The sequence below is a fragment of the Castor canadensis genome, chromosome 3 (genome assembly GCF_047511655.1).
Source record: "Castor canadensis chromosome 3, mCasCan1.hap1v2, whole genome shotgun sequence".
In the NCBI taxonomy this organism is placed as follows: Eukaryota; Metazoa; Chordata; class Mammalia; order Rodentia; family Castoridae; genus Castor; species Castor canadensis.
Genome location: NC_133388.1, coordinates 38,033,697 through 38,049,761, shown reverse-complemented (window position 1 = coordinate 38,049,761; position 16,065 = coordinate 38,033,697). Strand labels below are relative to the sequence as shown.

The following is a 16,065-nucleotide window of genomic DNA, read 5'->3' as shown; positions in this document are numbered from 1 at the left end:
CTTGTACATGGCAGCAAGCTTTTCCTTGAAGGAGGCTCTGGCAGTGCATTTTAGTATCTATCACATAAATGATAATGTCACAAGTAGTGTGCCTCATGTTCTGTTTTTTATTTATTTTTCAGACAGGGTCTTGCTAGCCCAGGCTGGCCTCAAGCTCCTGATCTTCCTGCCTCTACCTTCCAAGTGCTGGGAGTATAGTCATGTGGCACCACACCCAGCTTTCTATACTGTTATTACTGTTACTATATCAATTTAGGATGTGCTCTTCAGAATTAATTTACATCTAAAATCTAGGAATATTTATACTAGGAATTTTAAAGCAAATCAGTACTTGTTGCCTTTAGATCACACTCATTGCTTTGAGTCACTATGATAATCAGTGACATTTCTTTTCTTTCTTTTTTTTTTTTAACCATATTTTTTGGTTCTATAGGTTTTAGGTTTTTGTTCCAAAAACTTTTGGCCAGAATTATTATACCTGTTTTCTAGTTAGGGATGTATCTTCAAGATGATTAAATTTTTTAACCTTTGCAAGTTTTAGGAAACTGAAGGTTTTTTTTTCTTTCTTTCTATCAAGAAGTATTCATATTTTTTACTATTATAAGCTTCCTTATATTATGCAAACTTTTAGGAAAAACTTTCTGCATATTTTTCATTTTTCTAATAGTTTATCCTTTTTGATTAAGTCATCCATCTTGTAAAACTTACTGAGCAACATCACTATTAAATTGTCATGGCTGGTGGTACTTTGTATTTTCTGAGGTCTAGAGCTTGCTTCTGTTTTTGATCCAGTCTTTTCCTTCCTTGGGGAATTCAGTTTCCCTTTGTTTACTTATTTATAGTTCTGCTGTGAATATGGTTTGGAGCCTCAGTTTTTATTGCTTCAACTGCTCTATAGTAATTGACACAGTAAACATATTCCAGGTTCTGTGTTCCCATTACATACGGACACACACTTCTTGATGACTCAAAAGTAGACTATAATTATTCTGAGATATCTTTGAGATTCTGGATTTCTTTATCAGTCTGTTTCCCCTAAACATGTGACTAACAATAATTCCTATCTGAAATAGCCTAAGTTTCATTTCTGCTGGCATTTCATCACCATGGGTGCATCTTATTTCTAATTATGTATTGAGTTGTAATCATCTTCTCACTTAATTTCCTGTTGACTTTATATCCCCCCGTTTGGAATCCTCCAGGATTATTGTATCAATTTCAGTTTTGTTAAACAGGTCCTCTTTCACAAAGTTCTGCTTATAATCTATTGCTCTCCTATTCACTTATACTGTCAACCCATGTAATCTGTTTAAAAATGAAAAAACAAAATACACTGATAAATTGATGGACTCTATGCTCCCATATAAAATGTTATGGAGGCATATATATGGGTGCTTGGGTAGATGAATGGGTATATTTATGTTATTGTTGCTTCTTTGGATTAGTTCAGTGACTCACATTTCTCTGCCTCATAATTAGATACCTGACCTTAGGAGACAAAAACCTATTTAACCAGAATTCTCTTTGACGTCTGACTTAGGTGCAATGAGAATTCATCAAATACATAGAAGCTGCATTTCCTAGGAAATAGGCTTTTTCCTGTATTTGGGAGTGGTGATGGATACACCCAAGAACTTGGAACAGATACAGCATTGGCAGACAAACAAAAGAGCTGTAGGGCAGGACTTATTTTTTATTCCCCTGAGCTTTCACTCCCATTATCTCAGAGAAGATGGAACAAATTCAGGCAGAAGCTGCTTCAGTATTGTCTTTTATTGATAGGCTGCTGGTGTTTGGTGATTCCTCTGGCCCATAGTGTCTACTAGACAGTTGGAGGCTTTTTGAAGCCATTGTATTGTTAAAGAATAATTAGGGTGAATGAAGCAGGGGGTAGGGGTTAACAACAATTCTTTGTTGCAATCAATTGCTAGTCTTGGCATTAGTATTAGAAACAAGGCCAATCTACTGGAAGGAATTGAAACAAAAGATGGCAAGGTTGTAGTTGGTTTATCTAATCCATCCAGTACATCCACCCATGCATGGCCATTGTGCCCTGTGAGCTCTCTGGAAATGACTTTGGTCACACTGCATTCCAAGCCACTGGGTGAATGATCTCTGTACAGTCTTGTACATGAATTTCCTATAATAATTCCCATAGCAAAACAGGGCATTCATAGGTATTGCCTTGGTAATTAATTGGCATACTTCACAAAGAAAATAATCTCTTAACATTTGAGTAGATGAATGGGAATCTACCAATATGAAAAACTCATGATCTTTTCCTTGGATGGAAGGAGTTAGACAGTGTTCTAACACAAAATAACTAGATGTGTCTGTTGCTACCAAGGCAAAAACACCTAGGCAAAACCCTGACCTGGGTCCTCATTATTCCCTCCCCTCCAGCCAATCTGGCCCAGATCTGATCCTGGGAGTCTTTATCTCACTTGTATTATAATCTAGAGGAAGCCTAGTCATGGTGGGTACAGCAAATTGGAGTGACCTGACTTTAATACTTCAAAGATAGTAGTTTTTGGGGCTAAGGATATAGCTCAGTGATAGAGTACTTACCTAGCATATGTGAGGCCCTAGGTTCAAGCCCCAATGTACACATACACATAGACTCATAAATACAGAGAGAGAGAGAGAGAGAGCGCACTTACTTCACTAAATAGTTGTCTCCCCTTAGCAGTTTGGAGAACTGGAACTGCTGCTAAATTCTGAGTCAAGTAGACCTACAGCTATGGTTGACTAGATTCTTGATGTATTAATAGTACATGATGATGGTACCTTACCTAGGAACCCTGGGTTCCTAGTTGGAGCCCATCACATGATGTCTCGTGTATCCCCCTCCCAAATAGCTTTCCATTAGAAGTTCCCAATCATAGAAAGGCCTTCCCAAATATTTGGTTCAAATTATGTAATAATATTTACTCTATATCTTGTTTTCTATAATTATCAAAGAGGACAGAGACACTGAGGCAGTATAGAAGTAGTGGTAGGCATGTCTCCAGGAGACTCAAGACTTTAGATACATATCCCTAAAAGGCAAATTCCTGCACTCATAAATTGAATAGGGCTCTAATTCCACAGTCTGATTTAAGCCAAGAATGACTTACAATTGAAGTCTCAAACTAGGAATGTTCAAGATTGGTATTGAACTTTGAGCACTGAGACCCAGGTGGCGTTCACCTACACACTGTTCTGAGAGTATGTCTGACTCTCCAAGGCTGTGTGTGTGAGGAATACTGGTTATCAGGGAGTAGGGGTAGGCGGTGTGAGGAGGAAGGAGCAGGGACAACAGTGTTCTTATTTTCAGTTTGTCAGCTGCTCTGGAAAACAGCCAAAATGAATGAGATTCAACAAGCCTTCAAGGTTATTACAAGCTAAGGAGAGGCAAGGCCCCTCCTTTTAAAAAGCTCTGTGGAATTTAAAGTTTCATGTATATTTGGTTTGAGGCAAATGTAAACCCCCTGAATGTGCAGTGAAAATGTTAGCACCCAGGAGCACCCACTGGGCCCTTATTCCCTGGACAGTAGTGTGGTTTAAGGGAGATCAAAGAATCCAGCACCGTTCCATTTAGCCTCCTGGTGGCAGTAGAGAAAGATTGATGGGAACTTTGATTGGGCCAGGCTCCATGGCCTCCAGCAGATTATTGGAAAGACTTGAAAAAAATTCCTTTGACATAGAGGATGTAAGTTCTAGTAGATGAGGGGGAAAAAAAGGGCTAAATCTTTTGGGCCTAAATGTATACAAACCTCACAGCCAGGGAGACTGAGCAAAGCCAAGTATTTTTATAAGATGAGGTAGTGGCATCATTCGAAAGGAAAGGAAATCAGGACATTTAAAATAAGGTAGCCTCCACATGGGAAGAAGAGCTAGTGACCCTGATGTGGTTGTGATCTCTATAACCGAAGTCAACAGCTATTTTTTATTTCTAGGTATGAGTTGTATCCTTTACCTGGCAGTCACGTTCCAAGTTTGATCCTTCTGCAGTATGACTTTGGTGTGATGTTCACATCATGGAAACGCCAAGCTGTTTTTACTGTATTCTCAAGTAGTGTTGACATTTGTAGGGAGAGAGGAAATCTGGATAAGTAGAATTCTTTTCTTGGTGTTGTTAAAAATATTACTAAAAAGAGCAAAGGATGTTTTCAGAGATAAATAGAAGCAAAGTCATTCTTTGCAGTTTCGAAAGCCCAGGTAAGGTGACTGGGTAAGCAAGCATTTTCTTTCAACCTGTTTGTTTTAGTACACAGTGGCTTCTGAGAAGCTCTAAGAAATCCTGACAGAGGACACAAACACACCCATACTTACAGCGGCCATTTATCCTAAGGCTGTCTTTTCTAAGATACAACTTTTCGAACTTTTCTGAAGAATTACATTATAACTAATTTATGGTGAGCTTTGATTTTTCTTTGAATTTCACTATCAAAGCAGAACAACTTTTTAAATTATTATTATAGAACTGGAAAGAGTTGGTTGCTTAGTTTGCAGTTTGCCTTTTACTTTTTTATACATTTGGAAACTGAAATTGAGAACAGTTAAGCAACTTGCCTGACATTTCACAGCTAGTTAGTATGGGAACAGCAATGAAAAGTTCTGTTTCCTGATGTCTTGTTTGTTATCACCATGTAAGCGCTGTCCACAACAAGGAAATTCCATTCAGATTCTTCGTAACTTCTAGAATTGCATGGGCAGAAGGGGAATATAACTCAGTGGTAGACCACTTGTTAGCATGTGCAATGCCCTGGGCTCAATCCCCAGCACCACAAAACAAAATAAAACATTGCACAGATAGACCAATTTTAGTAGAAACAATGAATCAAGATAGCCTTATCATTCTCAATGGAACATAATTTTAAGAAAAGACATTTGGAATAATTTAATTTAAACCATAATGCTAATTTTTGTTTTTCTAATGGGGAATTTTTTCATATGTTACATGACTTTCTTGAACATTTTCTTATTTAATGTTTCTTTTAATCCTAAAGCACTTTTTTGAGAATAAACGCTGGTAATATAGGACAAGTTGAATACATAAGCCTTTTACATAGAGGGCCACATACAAATAAATGATGGAAGTAATGGCCATAAACCAGAGAAGGGAACAATGTAGAGGGGGAAATGGTCTGCTTAGTGCTACTCAGTGCTTTATACTTTACAGAACGTCCACATTCATTTCCAACTGACCCTCAGGACAGTTTTGTAGAAGTGAGAAGAATGGATATAAGTACAGCTGTTTTCCAGAAGATAAAACTGAAACTCAGAAGTACTATGTAACTTTTCTACCTGTTCAGCTAGCAACCAACTGAATTGGGTCTAAAACCAGACTTGCACTTCAAACCCACAGCTCATTTCATTACCTCATGATGCATTAGTTGCTGAAGTAATAACACTTTAAAAAGCATCCCTGTTTTATCTTTATTTTTTTTCCTCTCTTCTTTAAGGCAGAAACTGTAGTAGCTACACTTTCCCTGCCAGTTCCAGATGGTTTCACTGCTTGGTTTGTATTACCGAATTCATGCTATTTACCTTACATGGAGGGAAAAAGCCTTTTTAAAAAAATCATTTAAGCGGGTTTTTGAATTTTCCATTCAAATGAGAAGGGCTCTGTATTGTTGGCAATCCCTCACCAGGTTGCCAAGTGAATGAAGGGTCTTCGTTTTTAGAAAGGAAAAAAAAAAAAAATCCAAGTTAGCAAAATTCATGACTCTTTTTACTTTTCTAACAGCATGCATTTTTGTAAGATGCTATTTGTTTATTTTCACATGTAGCACTAGGTGGCAGAATAACTACACCACAAAGCACCATTTCTGTGTGTCTTGGTAGTTGCAGGAGCAGAGACCTGAATAGGGAGGCATGAACCATCTGTGGCTATAGATTAGACCAACCAACCTGGCCAATATTTTCTTGACAGGGAACTGGCTGCAGTGATTCTAAAGCATATGCTTCCAAGATACTGTCGTTAAGTTTCCTTCTTTCCTTTTCTCCTCAACTCCCTTGTGTTTTCATTTTTCTGCCCCATTGCATTCTGGTAGCAGAGGGCAGACATAGCCTGTGGACAGCTGCTTTGAAATGACAGATTGGGATGGATGCACCCAATGGTGCTGGTACTCTTGCCTTTGCGTATCGGTGGGTAATGGAGGGTCTTGGGGGGTAAGGCACCCAAGTCCTTGTCCTGAGCGTGCCAGCCTCTCTGTCAGAGGGACAGAAGGCTGAGCTGGATCAGCTTAAAGATGATGCCTCAGATATGCAGAGCAGGTGTTTGTTTTAAAAGACTACCATGATCTTGAGTCACCTGTGTAGCTGGTCTGGAAGTACTGCTACACAGTCAATGGGACATGACCTCTAGTTTTTTCTTAATAATTTGCTGGTGTCTGCTATCCTGGATGCCTCTCACATGCTGCTGGACACACTAAGCTAAAGAAAGCTCAAGTGCAAGTCTTCTTTTTTCATGTTGTGGAAAGTATAAACCTGGAGTATAGAAATACTTCCTTGGGGTTTTTTTTTTTTTTTTTTTGCTGAAAAAGAAGCAATAACATTAAAACAAAACAATACATACCAACTGGTAATAATACTCTTAGTGTGTCCTGCCTTAAGAAACCCCAGTAAAGCCAAGTCTGAATATATACAATTGATCAAACAAGATTTTATTTTAATTACAAAAGCATTCTTTACTTTACAACTAGAACCACAGTCAGATTTCATTAAATCTGAGTAGTGAGTTCCTGATGTGAATTGTAAATGATTCCATCTATAAACTGGAAAAAAAAAAAGTACTTAATCTCAACCTTTCATGAATCCACTTGTTGCATAAAACAAAAACAACTGGCTTGTAGTTTTACACACATACTAACATCACATCCTACCACCACTTCCCAACTGGGAATCCCATGGTATTTTCAGTTTTTAGTTAGGGGTCCTGGTAATATTCTAATGGTGTACACACAGCTCTGGTGACATGAAGGGGCCTTGTTGAAGTGACCAAGGTAAGTCATACTAATGAAGGTAATTCTATAGGCTAGGATTATAGGGGTTTTATTTGTTTATTTATTTATTTGCCTGCCAGAGTTGCAATTCTTTCATTAAAATAAATGATACAACTTTTGAGAATACCTCAAACAGTGTATATAAATCAGATCAAGGATATTAAACACAGGTTACCACTATAGTGATGCTTTGAAGCTAGGAGAGGGTAGTGAGACCTTCTTGTTTGTTAAGAAAGAAATGTCATAAAAATTCCAAAGCAGAACTTGAATTTCCAAGGGGAGTGGCCTCTTTATTGTGCTTTAATCAGTGCTTTTGCACTTTAGTGAATTAATGTGTTGTACAAAATACCCTAGATGCAGGCTTTAAACTGTGGCTTGGCTTTGCTCTCACTTTTGTGTTTAGCATCTATTTTGAATGATTAAGTTATGATATTTTTGCTGTTGTTTGTCACTACTCCCTTTATTGCCACCATCATCCCTTCTTATTTGTCCTGTTTTCACACTTCTCCAGTTAATTGATATCTTCTACTGTCAGGGATATAACAAATGTGTGTGTGCATTTTTATGTGGATCTTCACTATGCAGATTGTCCTTTTAAGTTTCTGGAACAGAACAATGGTAAAAATGACTCATAGCTTATTTCTATATTTGTTACTGAGTCAAGAAGCTTAATATTCTCACTATAATAATGTCTGAGGTAGAGAGCTATATAGTTTACTTTTAAGGGATACAACCAAAATTTAGTTAATTCCTTTAGTTAGATGTTTTTGAAATATTACAGAATTCTTTAGATTTGTATTTCCAGAGTAAACCATTCAGTGGTAATGATTTTATTATTTTTATCCATAAGGAGAAAAAGTATACCTCAATAGGCAAACCCCTCCCCAAACCCTCTGGGAACAGGCTTTTAGGGTTTTGCCCAGGCCTGCTCACAGCCTTAAAAGAACCTGCATTAATTCACTGAGAGCCTCATACCTACATCTGAGTGACAGCTCCAGACCAGGAACCTGAGGGACCATGGTCCAGCAGTAAGAAAACCAGAAAATGGAACTGGGGTTTGGGGCAGGGAGTATTGGCAGAAGGGAGAGAATATGGGCAAAACACATGGCTGCTCCAGTGCACGGCTGTAGCCATGGGTACCAGAAGTTCCCTTACCTCCACCCTTAAGGACAAATGTGTATTGGCTTGGCATGGTTTTCAGCATAAAAAAGCCAGCCAATGGTCTTTTTTTTTTTGTAGTTCTGGAGTTTGAACTCAGGGCCTACACCTTGAACCACTCCACCAACCCATTTTTTTAATGGGTTTTTCTCAAGATAAGGTCTCATGACTGTTTGCCTGGGCTGGCTTTGAACCATAATCCTTCTGATCTCTGCCTCCTGGGTAGCTAGGATTACAGGTGTGAGCCGCCGGCACCGGCCAACCAATGTTCTTGAATTTATTGAACTCTCCAGTTCAGCCTCATAACATATTAGTTGGGGAGAAAAATGTTTCCAGAAAAAAGAGAGATGCTGTACAAAGCAACTTTCTTTGACTAGTTTTCAAGCCCCTGTTGCTCGAAGTCATGGGCAGGTCCTTGGTTCTTGTATGATAGATGAGGGGGCGAGGGTGTTAGAGAGTAATTCATCATCTTTCCTTGCACTTTCAAGGAGAATTTTATTTTTTTAACAAAATAGATTTTGTTTATGGATTTAATGTCAGTAGCAGTGGCCAGTGGGCTTAAACTCTTTGTAAGGTATGATTTACTATTGTGCTCCTCCCTCCTAAGTTTGTGCACTTCAAGGAGTTCCCTCCCATTAAAATTCCTTCTTAAAAGCATAAGGTGAAAGAGCCAAACAAGTGGGGTTTTTTTTAGAGGGGAGAGTAGCTTTAGGAAGGAAGAGGTCCCAGTTCTTCTATTTTAAATGCTGGTAAATAACTTGAAAGCTGTTAAAGCTTTTGAAGAATGTAGAGGAATTGTACTTTTGACTTTAGTGTTCAGGAAAACAAAATAAAGTACATAATTTTAAGGAAGAGACTATACTATGATGGGGTTTATTCTCTTAAGTATCCTGCAAATGTCCTATCTGTCCTTCTGGGTGCATAAGCTAATTCACCTGTCTCTGTGTCTGTTGGGTCCAACATCTTTGCCCATTGCCCAAGTGAAATTTTTCAGGCTTTTGTGCTGTACTTTTTCCAACTCCAAATGTGAAATACTATTTTTGAGAGAGACTAGGACTGACATGATAATGTATATATGTAAAAATTCTCCTTTTTGGGGGAAAATGTCAGTGTCTGTTGTGACCGGATGCAGTTCTTACCCACCATTTTATCTTAGTCATGCACATGAAGCTAAGCCCTAACCAATAAGGTATGAAGGAATTTGATTTATTGAGATTTAAAAGAAATGTCTGTCATAGCCATTCTTTCCTTTTGAGTCCCTTATTACTGAAGGGTTTCTTACAGTTTCCTACAAAAGAGAAGAAACTCATTTTCCTCTTCTAATCCCATAGCCTGCAGGAACTGAATATACCTGCAGCCAGGCAGCTGAAACTCAGAACAGCAAGCTACCTACTTTCTAAAATTGCACTTTAGTTGTGGAAATTTAGGATATTGATGAGATTCCATGAGATGAAAAAGAAAATGTGTGTGTACGTATGTATATATACATATACATATATACATACGTACACACACACACACACACACACGTAGCTTACTTGGCTTACTCTTTTTGGTCACCCTTTTTTGCCTTTTCACTTAGGATCTCTCTGTCACTTCCTCCCTCTCTCCCCCCTTTCTCTTTTCTTTCTCATTGTCTTCCTTCTTCCCTTTGCTCTTTCTCTTCCTTTTCCTCTCTTCCCCCCATAAAAACATCCATATCTTAAGAAGTTCGTTTTTCACATATTTTCAAAAAAACATTCCCTTTTCTAGTTTAAGAATGAATTCAAGGACAGGAATAAACAAAAAGGGCAGGGAGGGGGTGGGGGCAGGGGGGAGAAATGAACCAAGCCTTCTATGCACATATGAATAATAAAAGAAAAATGAAAAAAAAAAAAACAAAAAGGGCTGGTAGAAAGACTCAATAATATCAATAAGAACTTGAAAGCAAGCTTTGCTGAAATTTTGAGTTTTTTGAGAAGACGTAGCCCTGGTTAGGGACTCAAATATAGATCTTCTCTTTTACTATTCCAATTGCTTGAGAAATTTTATGAATAGAGGAGGAAAAATAAGAGCCATTTAAAATAATGTCAATGTAGTGTGGGTCTGTAATTTTTAAATTCACTTTTAAATATAACCCTAGTTATACTCTGGAAATTCAATACATTCAACCCAGCCTTAATCTATTTTCCAACTTCTCCTTCACCACTGATCCTTCTCTCTCTCTCTCTCTCTCTCTCTCTCTCTCTCTCTCTCTCTCTCTCTCTCACACACACACACACACACACCTTTTGTCAAACAATGGAGATACATGCACAGTATTTTTTAACAGGGCTGTACATATATAAACTGTTCAGCAGCTTCCCTTTATATAGCAACACTGCAGAAATAATATGCCTCATTATTTTTTAACAGTTACCTACTCATTCATACTGTTCAGAGAGGGAGAGGGAGAAAGAGAGAGAAGATATATGTCTTTAACCCATTTTTTATTGATGGCCAGGTAGGTTCTGTGCTATTCAGTTTTTTGTACCTGGCACAAATTGGCTACCCTGGGCCCCAGGTTGACTACTCCAGGCCCCAGGTTGGCTGTCTCAGGCTCCAGACAGGCCATTCAAAGCCCCAAGATGTTTATTCAGGTCCCCAGGCTGGATACAAAGTCCCACCAGGTACTAGCTCTGCCACTTTTCCTGTCCAAATTCAGTCAAGTTATAATCAGCCAGGTGGACCTTCATTGATACAATAGATGCCAGCACCACCACCTCCACTGAACTGCCCACCTGGATTGGAGTACTTAAGTCAGATAGACCAGATACTTGTTCTTTAGCAAGTTGAGCTCCTGGAAGTTTTAACAGGCTTTGAAACTAACAACAAATTTGAAATTAAGAACAGTCTTGGACAGAGGGTTTACTTTGCAGTAGAAGATACTGACTGCTGCACCCAAAATTGTTGGGGACCATGTAGACCTTTTACTTTAAAGATTCTTGAGAATTTGGGCCAAGAAGTTGTAACTATGGAGAGACCACTGAAATGCAGTGACTGTTTCTGCCCCTGCTGCCTTCAGGAGATAGAAATACAAACTCCTTCTGGTATATATATATTATTCAGACCTGGCACCCATGTCTGCCTAACTTTACAGTTCAGAATGAGAAGAGAAAGGACATTCGGAAAATATCCGGTCCATGCATGGAATGCCGCTGTTGTAAAGATTCTGATTTTGAGATTAAATCTCTTGATGAAGAGGTTGTAGTTGGCAAGATATCCAAGCACTGGTCTGAGTTTGTGAGAGAGGCCTTCACAGATGCGGACAATTTGGGGATACAGATTCCATTAGACCTTGATGTGAAAATGAAAACTGTGATGCTTGGTGCTTGTTTCCTCTTTGACTTCATGTTTTTTGAAAGCTGTGACTAGGAACAAAAATCAGAAGCGAGGCAATGGATTATTGAAAGGGTCCTCAGAAAATTAGAAGTCTACATAATGACTGAGCCTATGTAAGAGGAAAACTCAGTGATTTTTGCTTTCTTTATTGGATTATTCATAATTATATGAGTAAAACTGATGCCAGGAGTACCAGTTGTACAGTTTTGTTTTTCAAATGGTAAGAATTCAGGGCTGGGGGTGTGGCTTAGGTGGTAGAGCATTTGATTAGTGTGTGCCAGATCCTGGATTTGATCCCCAGTACTGAAAAGTTAGTCAAATTATAGAGTTTATTTTCTTTATCACTGGCTTATTTATGTCTTTATACATATCTATATCTATCTATCTATCTACCTATATACATCTTTATACATATTCACTGTCAATTTGAGAAAAAGGACTACACTTAGAAATAAAAACCTATAAAAACAGAAAAAAAAAGTTCATTAAGAGTTTCCTAATTTCATGACTGTGACTCTGAATTAATTTCAATTGGGAAGATTTGCTTTATAAGTCTGATTTTTCAGCTCCTTCCATTAAATGTGTTTTTGTTTTATGAAAACTCAATTCCAGCCATTCCTCTACAACAGCTCTCCTGAGCTCTGGGAAGTCATTCTCCTGGGTCATTACAGCTTTGCATTTCCTCTTGAGCTGGTTTCCTTATCTGAGGCTTATTCACTATCCTACCATGTTTCCCAGACCTAAGTCAAAATGTCACCTCCTTCAGGAGCCTTTCCTGTTGTCTTAATCATATCACCAATTTCTCTTTGCCTCTAAATTTCTACAGATCCTACAACATGTACAAAAAGGAAAACTTTTGGTTCAGGAAACAATTGAATAGAATTAGATACCAAAATCATCAACATAAAATCTAGTTTTATTCATGTAAAACAGATAATAAGTAATCAATTTTGTTTTCCTCTCTGTTCCTCTCACTTTCTTGCTTTTTTCATGCTGGGGATTGAACCCAGGGCATCATGCAGGCTAAGTATATGCTCTACAACTGAGCTGTACCCCTAACCCGGTAATTGGTATCTCCAAGAACAAAGTTCTTATTTTAACTTTTTTCTCTTGGGGCATGCATTCTAGGAAAAAGGAATAAAATCTGAAATTAAAAAAAGCAATGATCAATGCACTAATCAAATTAATTGCAGCCTTATTTATAAAAAGAAAATGCCTTCAATGTCTAACAACAGAAAATTAAATTATGATATGCACACTTAGTACACTATGTGTATATTAATTGATATTTCATTATTTAGTAATTTAAAATTAAATGATTTTAAAATAATTTTTATATAATGTTAATACAAGCAGAATATAAAATTATGAAAATGTGTATTATAGATCAAGATAGATGAGAAGGGTGTACAGATAAATGAAAGCAGTTGATTTGTTAAGGGGATGGGATTGGAAATTTTTTAAACATCATAACAATATAGAATCCTAAAGATTCTTATATGAATATATTAAAGTGTTCTCTGTGGCCATTTGTGGCATCCTGACTCAATTATAAGCTCTGTAAAAGTGGAAACCATGTCTTTTATTTCTTTCATCTCCTGTGCTTTTAAGTGGTAGAGAATTACAAGTAGGTAATTAGTGCTTGTGACTAATGGATAGATTTATTAGTTATGAGAAAAGAACATTCAGACTAAAGCATGGAAAATTACTTTTTTGAACACTAAGTGCCACACGCTGTGCTAGATGTTTAATATAGTTTATTTCATTTAAATATTTATAATATCATGAAAGTTAGCATTCACTTTTTCATTATGAGGTATCTGAAATTCAAGATCATAAGTGAGCAATGTGACATCATATAGTTGGAGAGGTGAGAAACTATGTATTTGTTTTTGTGTGTGATATTTTTTTTCTTATTTTAGAAAGGTATCTCTTTAACCAGTAATGTATATAATGACCCTGGAATGTTCCTGTGGGCTTCGTGCCTTAATAAAAGATCTAGGTTCACTGACTAATTACATTGTATGTGTATGTGTATTACTAATGATTTCTACGATTCCTTGAAAGTATAATTTATTTCATGAAACATGTCATCTCATGGATAAAATCCATAATGCAGGCCATCATATCAGATTGTGTGTTTCTGTGTGTGTGGTGGTGGTGGGTGTCAAACTGTACCTTTCCAGTTGTGTTCCTGTTCCAGGCTTTCCCAGAGATTGCCTGTTGTTTAAAGGCGGGTCATGACCAAACCGCTGTGAGACAGTTTATTGGAAAATATCATTCTCCCTCCTCCACACACTGGTACTGCTTAAGTTAGACTTTTGCGGTTGTGAAGAATAAAGACCCACTCAAGCTAGCTCAAATGACAAGGTTTACTGCAAAGAAAGACTAATCTAGAAATTCAAGAACAGGAGTCATGGTAGGGACAGAGCTTCACTAATAATGTCTCAGCTACAGTCTGAGCAACTTCTATTGAACTTACCTTTGACAAATGCTCTCCTTACTGTCTGCCCTTGACTCAGTTACTTGACTATAGTTTAGTCAACTTTGACTGGGGATAGGTCACATTGGTTTGAAAAATAGCCACCTGGGCTTCAGAATTTTTACATAAGGAAGCAAGCAGCAATCTATTTGGGGTAGAAGAGGAAGTATGCTATTTGATGCTGAATTTTAGAGGAAAAAGAGTATTGAAAATTTTATTTGTCTATATCAATAGATTCTAGAGAGGAAGGAGTTTGCCTTGTACCAATACTGTCAGAAGAAACTGTAGGTCATTGTTCTCCCTTGGAAGGAGACAAGATTATGCAGGCCAAGACCAAAGTGTCTACTACAGGAACATGAACAAATGATCACTTACTTATTCAGGCACTTGAGATTTGTTTTTAATAAATTACTAATATCTAGGTACAAATTATGACTCAGTTTACTCAGAAGTGAAAAGTTCCAAATAGAGATGAAAAAAGAAAAAAAAAATCAGGCCTAAAATATTAATCTGCTTCCTGGTCTCTACTAGGTTCCTGATGCCCTTTCTCTCCATATTATGCCTGTAATCATTCATGATGACCTCATTTCCCATTGTTGATCACCCAGAACACACCATGGATCTTCTCCTGCATTCTACTTCAAAAATTTTCATGGTCTTACCTTAAATCCAATGTCATCAATTATACCATCCCCTCTCTAAAATCATGATTTCAAGTATCCTTTTTCTGACCATCACCTCAAATATTTATAGCTTGTTTATTATACCCATTCAAATAACATTTTGACCACATCAAGATTCCCCAAACCTCTTTTAAACTATCAAGTCCTCAGTTCATCTGCTTAACCAAAACTGAGTCAGTGGTCCATTGTTATAATCACTTTGTATATACCTTCAACTTTGTTTCCTTCATCATACTCACTAAGCAAGAGCTCTATAAAATTAAATCTAACTCTTTGTCTAATCTATTCCTTCACTGAGAACACATCCACTTTAAATCTATATTCACGGTCTTACTTGAACACCTTCAGTCCTGCCCAGTACCAGTTCTGATATCCCCTCCAAAATAACCATTCCATATCTTCTCCTTTCTCCAACATTCTTCTCTTCTCCTTCCTGGTGACCACCCCTCTAATTTCACTGAGAATAACAGAGGCATTCACAGGATATTGAATCTCATATCATCACTAACAAATTTATCAACTCCATCCACACACATGTTCTCCCTCATCTTATCTCTGACCAATCCTCTACTTGTACAGTGGATCCCACCCACTTTTCACTTCCTCAAGCACCATACCTGTAATTATTATTTTTTCTCATTAATTTTCATTTTTATTAAAGCATGCTGGAATAGCTTTCATGTTTAAAATGCACCCTACATGTCACATTTCCTCTCTAGCTACTCAACTTAGACCAAAGGACTTAAGTCCTCACTCATTGTCTTCACTTCTTCATTATCCATTCTCTTCTCAACCCACTCTGGTCAGGCTTCTGTTTTCACTATTCCACCAGAGCTGCTCTTGTAAAGGATACTGATAACCTTGTTGAATCCAATGGCCAGTTCTTAGTTTTTATCTAGTGTGCATTCTCAGTAGCATTTGACATAGTTCATCCTTGATACATTTTCTTCACTTGATTTGGCTTCAGGGACATCATGCTCCTGGGTTTTTTGTTTCTTTCTTTCTTTGTTTCTTCCAGTGGCTGTTCCTTTCTATCTCTTTTGCTAGCTCCTTTTCTTCTAAGCTGAGAGTACCCTAGGAGTTAGACCTTTACTTCTTCAGTTTTCTCTTATATGCTATCCCCTGGTTTTGAGTATCAATTATATACACTGATGATTCCTACTGTGGCTTCTCTTCTGGTTTCAGACTCACACATCCAAATGCCTCTTGATATGCCACATGAATGTCTGAGTGGGCCTTAAACATGATGTATTCAAGGCAGAGCTCTTGATTTCTCCCCAAACCTACTTCTTCCATAATCTTTATGATCTCATTTGATGGTATACCATTTACTCAGTTGCTTGGGCCAAGAACTACAGAATTATCTTTGATTCCTTTTTCTTCTCATTTCTCT

At 37.6% G+C, this 16,065-nt stretch overlaps 1 protein-coding gene and 1 pseudogene across 12 annotated transcripts in view; both read left to right on the top strand.

Annotated features, from left to right (window-relative positions):
• Rad51b (RAD51 paralog B) overlaps positions 1-16,065 on the top strand; it is a 574,154-nt gene that overhangs the window by 367,953 nt on the left and 190,136 nt on the right. The window lies entirely within an intron of this gene.
• LOC141421279 (phospholipid scramblase 1 pseudogene) lies at positions 10,368-12,729 on the top strand (annotated as a pseudogene).